The sequence below is a fragment of the Peromyscus leucopus genome, chromosome 7 (assembly GCF_004664715.2).
Source record: "Peromyscus leucopus breed LL Stock chromosome 7, UCI_PerLeu_2.1, whole genome shotgun sequence".
Taxonomy (NCBI): domain Eukaryota; kingdom Metazoa; phylum Chordata; class Mammalia; order Rodentia; family Cricetidae; genus Peromyscus; species Peromyscus leucopus.
Genome location: NC_051069.1, coordinates 8,699,378 through 8,705,752, shown reverse-complemented (window position 1 = coordinate 8,705,752; position 6,375 = coordinate 8,699,378).

Here is a 6,375-nt window from a genome sequence, read left to right as displayed (position 1 = left end):
GGACTCCTGGGCAGTGAGTCTATTGAGTGGGATCTTTCAGGCTGGAATCAAGGGTTGCCCTGCCAATGTCAGTGTCTAGACTGAGACAGGAATGTGTGTGTGTGTGTGTGTGTGTGTGTGTGTGTGTGTGTGTGTGTATGCACACATGTGCATGCTATATATACAGGTTTGCCCAGTGTGGGTAATGTCAATTCATTCCAGATTTATTGGAACAGCATCAATTTCACATATTTGGACTACAAACCCTTGAAATGTCCTGAAAATTCCAATATGATTACTTCTTCATGAAGCATTCCTTCAGTCTTGTTCCAAGAACAGGATCCGAGAGCCAGAGAGTAGGCTGTCCATATACTTCAGTAGGATTTAAAAATAACAAACAAGGAGCTTCAATGGTGACTTAAGAGTGGTTAAAAGTGCAAGCTGCTCTTCCAGAGGGCCTGAGTTCAGGGCCCAGCACCAACATTGGGTGCTTGTAACCCCCTGTAACTCCAGCTCCAGGGCATCCCATATCCTCTTTTGGATTCCGAGGACACCTGCACCCTTACATGACCCCACATAGATGCACATATACACATATAACTTTAAAACTATGCCAACTCACCAGGGAGAGTAAGAGAGGCATCTCTCCAAGGGCTGAGGAGACGGCTCAGTGGATAAGAAAGTGGGTTGAGCAAGCCTGAGGAGCACAGTTCGAATCCCCAGCACGTATATAAAATGCTAGTGTGTTCTATAAGCCCAGCCAGCACTATGTAACACTGAGACAGGAGGATCACTGAGTCTTGCTAGCTTCCTTCCAGGTTCAGTGAGAGACCGACCCTGTCTCAAGGGAATAGGTAGGAAGTAACAGGACACCTGACACCCTCCTCTGGCCTCTTCACAGGCACAACTGCACATACATGTGGACATCTCTCCACACTCGTGCATGTGAAACTGTCATTCTAACACTGTGAACATTGCTCCAACCTGGTACTCACACAGGAAGCAAGGAGACCCTCGAGAATTTCCTCTGAAAGTCCTTCAAAATGGCGCCCACTATGGCATCAGGTTTGGGGGACCAGGTTCATAGTGGCGTCTTCACAGGGGTTTGTCACACAGGTGAGCACATTTCTGGAAACTCACAGAGCAGTACGCTTAGAGTTGGTGTGTTTCACTGTCAGCAAATGCCAGCTCCAGAAGAAAACGGAAACCAAAGGGCAGCCGCGGATGGCACTCCTGCTCAAGTGCTTAAGGGTGAAGCGAATTGATGTTTATGGCTAAGTCTGACATGCATCTACAAAGGAAGGATTTCTGGGTAGAGAGAGGATCAGAAGGATCCACCCACTTGGGGTGAAGTGAGTTTAGTCCAGTGTAGATACCAGTGTGGACGGTCCGGTCCAACTCTTTCAACTTTCCTGTGTGTTTGAAGTTTCTTTTGTGTGTCTATGTACGGGGTGTGTATGTGTAAGTGGGTGTGCTTATGTAAGTGTGAGTGTGCATGTATATGCATGGAGGCCACAGGTCAACCTCAGGTAATTATTCAACATCCATCCATCTCACTTTGTTTTGTTTTGTTTGAGACAGGGTCTCTCACTGAGCCTTGGGCTTGCTTATTAGGCTACAGGTTGCTCAGCGAGCCTTTGGGATCCTCCTGCCTCTGGCTCCTCAGTGCTGGGACTAAAGGTGTGTGACACCATTATAGGACCAATTTTAAATAAAGACTTTTTAGTAAAGAAAGAAAGAAAGAAAGAAAGAAAGAAAGAAAGAAAGAAAGAAAGAAAGAAAGAAAAGAAAGAAAGGGAGAGCAGTCTTGGGAACTGAGACCTCAGCCATTGAGGTCTGACCCGGTCCATACACCTGCAGATGTGGAATCAGATGGAAAGGCTTGGCTGGTGCCCACAGCAGAAGCAGTGGCTCCCTCACTTGTGGGGAGAAATCCTGAGCCCGGATGACCACAGGTGGTGACAGAAGTCTCCTGTGCAAACTGTGGTGCGGCCCAGGGAGAGCAGTGTCTCCTGTCCCGCCCCCTCACTGCTGAGCCCGCGCACATTCTCACAGGTGGGAATCCGGGCTTCACAGGGCAGAACCGGGCCCCCTACACAGCCCACAGCTCCAGAGGTCTATGCCCCGCTGTCCCCTGAAAAATGGCAAGACTAGATTTTTGCCTGGAGAACATGATGGTATCGGTGACAGGGTCCCTTCTGAAGACCTTTCTTTCTGCTGGGCACCACTTGATTAGGCAGTCATCGTGGGGTTCAATGTTGAAAGGACACCATGAAGTGGGTGCTGGTATTGTCCTCAGGAAAGCCAGAGTGAGAAGGTTGGGGGTCAGGATGCAGCATCCAGCTCGCAGAACTGAGGGGAGACTCCACGTCCTGGCCTCCTCTTCCCCAAAGCCCTCTGCTCTGGCCCCTGGCCCTCCAAGCCAACTCTGCGCTCACAGCGCTACATGGACTCTGTCCCACACTGAGCCCCGGGAGCCACGTGCACAGATGCTGTCACCTGACTAGCTTGGTCAGCCCCTCTTGTCCCTGCCAAGCTCCCTCTGCCAACTTCCGAGCTGTTCTGACCATATTCCTTTTAACACAAAATCTAAACCAACATGCCTGAAAATACCTCTTTTATTATGCTACAATGTGTGTGTGTGTGTGTGTGTGTGTGTGTGTGTGTGTGTGTGTGTTGCATGTCTGTGCATACACACACACACATCACAGCTTGAGTGTTGAGGTCAATAGGTCACTTCCAGGAGTTGGTTCTCTCCTTCCACAATGTGGGACTTGGTGATTGAACTCAAGCTTGGTGGCAAGAGTGTTTACCTGATGCGCAATCTGGCCAGCCCTGCCTGTGACCCCTTTATTTGTGGTAAATAGCGTGACTTTTCCTTCTCCCCAGGACAATTAGGTAGCAGGCTTTCACTGGGAAGAACAAAGAGGTCCAGTGAGGCCCCAAGTTCCTCTAGACATGAGGTTTAGATATAAATAGAGGACGTAAGGGGCTGAGAGATGGATCAGTGGTTAAGCCCACCGGCTCTCTTTTAGAAGACCAACCAAGTTCAGGCCCCGGCCCCCACACAGCACAGCTCATAGCTGCCTATAACTCTAACTCCAGGGGATCAGACACCCTCTTCAGGCCTCTGAATACACAGGCGCACATGCACACGCACTCACGTATATACACACAAATAAATACTTAAGTAGAAGATCAGAGCTATGTAGTCAAGGACAGTCCTGGTCACGGTGAGGTTCTGCCAACCAGTGATCCATCACTGTCTCGGCTCCAGTCCCTATTGCAAGGTGGCTTTACCATTTCTGAGAAGAACTGTGGGAAATCTTTTTCTCGGAGACAAACTTTCTCTGACTGGCACCTGGCTTCACTGGCCTGGGAGGGGCACAAGTGTCTCTCTTTAGAATAATTTCACTCCTGCCAGGTCGGTAACAGCTCCCACATGGCCTGTGCCTGGGGACCCACGGTGCCATCAGGCCTGGGAACCAGATCCTTCATTTTGGTGAAGTCTACCATCATAGTCAAGAGTTCAGGCTGGGTCTGGGGTCCTGACAGGGTGGACAGCGATGGGTGCCATGTTCACAGTCCCTTGCTGGCAAGGAAGAGGAAGAAGCTGGGGTGGGAGGGGCAAGAGTGCCTCCCAGTCTTTAGCACACTCTGTTCGTCAGCCCAGCTTGGTCACCAGGGGCTTTGAGCCCTATGCAGACCTCAGGCAGCCGCTGGAGAGTGTGTGTGTGGAGCCGGGGAACACTGAGGAGGGGCACCAGCCATGAGGCCCTTTCCTCTCCCGACCAGAGCCAGGCCTAGTCAGTGGGATTAGAGCCAGGTCTCTCCTCAGACCCCAGGCAGCCCCACCATGCTGGGCTGACCAGCCTTTCCAACATAAACACCACGAGCCCAGGCTCCTGGGTAGGGACATTTTTCAGAGATGACATCAGCTCTTAAAGCGGTACATTTCCTGCCACTGTCGCCTAGAAGACAGCGTGCCCAGAGCCCACTGGTTGGAAACGGGGTACCACAGAAACAGCCCACAAGGGCTGTGGTCACTAGAAGATGCATGTCATGTGAACATGACCAGGCTTGGCACTGCAGGAATAATGCAAGGAGAGAAAAGATCCTAACCCACAGGTCCCCCCAACATGCTTGGGATGGAGTTGTCCCCTCTATCTGTGGCCATGGTCCTTCCTGCTTTGTACCATTTGGCAAGTGTTCCCATATCCTTCAAGGACCATGCCCAACATCTCTCAAGACTCTGTGAGGCTAGCCTCATTCCCACCCATCATCCTGTGTGCCCCTCTCCAGCTTTCCAGCCCCTCAGACTCCAGCTGCTGGCAGACTTGTGGAGGAGGACACAGGGGACCCAAGGTGGCAAGAATGGAGGGGAGGGACTGCGATGGTGGTTAATTGTCAATTTGATACAATCTAGAATCCCTTAGGAGAAGAGCCTCTGAGGATGCCTGTGAGGGGTTAATTGCATTCATTGATGTGGGAAGACCCGCCCACTGTGGACAGCTCCATTCCCTAGGCTCGGGGTCCTGGACTACATGAGAAAAGTGAGCTGAGCAGTAACATGCATGCATGATTTCATTCCTCTCTGCTTCTTGGCTACTACGGATGCAATGTGATCCAACTGTCTTGAACTCTTGCTGTTTTGACTTCCTGGCACTGGTAGACTATAATGTGGAAATGTGACCTAAAATAACCCTTTCTCCCCCAAATCTCCTTTGTTGGAGTACTTTACCACAGCAACAGAAACAAAACTAAGCTCAGCACCCCTATGGGTCAGTCCTCTGTTCAGTCAGTTCTCTCTTGGTCAGGGAGCCGGTCCCATCGTCATCCATGGATCTGCCAGGGACCTTGGAACTGGGAGGAGAGACCCTGAAGGACAGAGGTCATGTCTAAGAGGGGCTCCTCTGAAAACTGAGCGGGTTCAACCCCGCTGACTTGGGCACTGGGGTTAAGTACAGCAATCTGTGAAGGCTGTGGGACATCCACCCGGTCAGGGTCTCAGTTACTTGTTGCTGGAACAGAACCCCTGACAAAGAGCAGTTTAGGAAAGGGCTTGTTCTGGCTCATGGTTCTGGGGTCCAGTCCATCATGGGGAGGACGACAGAGCAGTAGGAACAGAGGTAGCTGGCCACATCACCACTGCAGGCCGGAAGCTGACAGAGGTGGCTGCTGGTACTCAGCTCATTTCTCTTTATTCAGTCAAGACCTCGGCCCATGGGATGGTCATGGTCACATCAGGCTGGGTCTTCCCACTTTAATCAACGCTATCTAGATAACTCCTAAGAGACATACCCAGAGATGTGTCTCCATGGTGACTCTAAATCCCATCAAGTTGACAAGATTAACCAGAACACAGCATTAGCCTTTCTTAGGCAATTGTAAAATTTAGTTTTGTCCCACACTACTGAGTGCTCACTGCCCTGGCTCTCGGGATCTGGGGTGAAGGGGCAGGCATGCCTCTGTATCCCAGGGGAGTGGGGCTCTGAGGGGAGCCAGGGACAAATTCACAGATGACATGGGATTGCAGGGCTGGAGGGCTGCGGATGGGCAGGTCTAGGGACTTCCTGAAGGAGGAGGTGATGGCCTAGTGAATGCTTGGAGAAGTTAGAGAAGAACCAACCACGAAGGGTAAGGTCTGCAGGCTGAGAGAGACACATGCCGTGGAAGCGAGGGGGCTTCAGGCCGAGTGGAGCGAGGGTCTGTTAGAGGGAGACCTTTTTTTTTCCCGAGACAAGATTTCTCTATGCAGCCCTGGAACTCGATCTGTAGACCAGGCTGGCCTCGAACTCACAGAGATCTGCTTGCCTCTGCCTCCCGAGTGCTCAGATTAAAGGCGTGAGCCACCACGGCCCGGCCCTGGGGTGGGGGACTTTTTGGTGGATGCTCATTGCCAGGAGAATTGCCTTGGGATGGAAGCAGGTGGTAGAAGTCTCGACCCACATGTTTTCCCAGGCATCATCGATGGCAGAATGAGCAAACTAAGGAAAAGATGAGAGGCCCGAGGACAGGGGACTGAGGTAAAAATCCAACATCACCTTCTTGAGAGATTTTGCCGTGACAGCAAGAAGGGTAAACTGAGGCATCATCAACCCAGCTGGTCCCGAGTACACACGCCCACCTCAGGATGCCCAGGACTGTGCTGAAGGTCTGGTGAGGCCTGGAAAGAGCTGGAGGACCAGGTCACCTCCCACCTCGCGGCCCTTCTCCTCTGGTAGGGAGCCAGCTGGATGCCCAGGGCCCAGCGCCCGGGCTATTGCTGACTCAGTCCCTTCTGACCAGCTCAGCACTCTGGCCAATGTCCTCCCTGTGGGATTACTGAAACTCTTTGTTGGGATCAGGCCACAGACCACACCTCCCGACTAGAGGCTTCCATGACTGTGGGCTCTG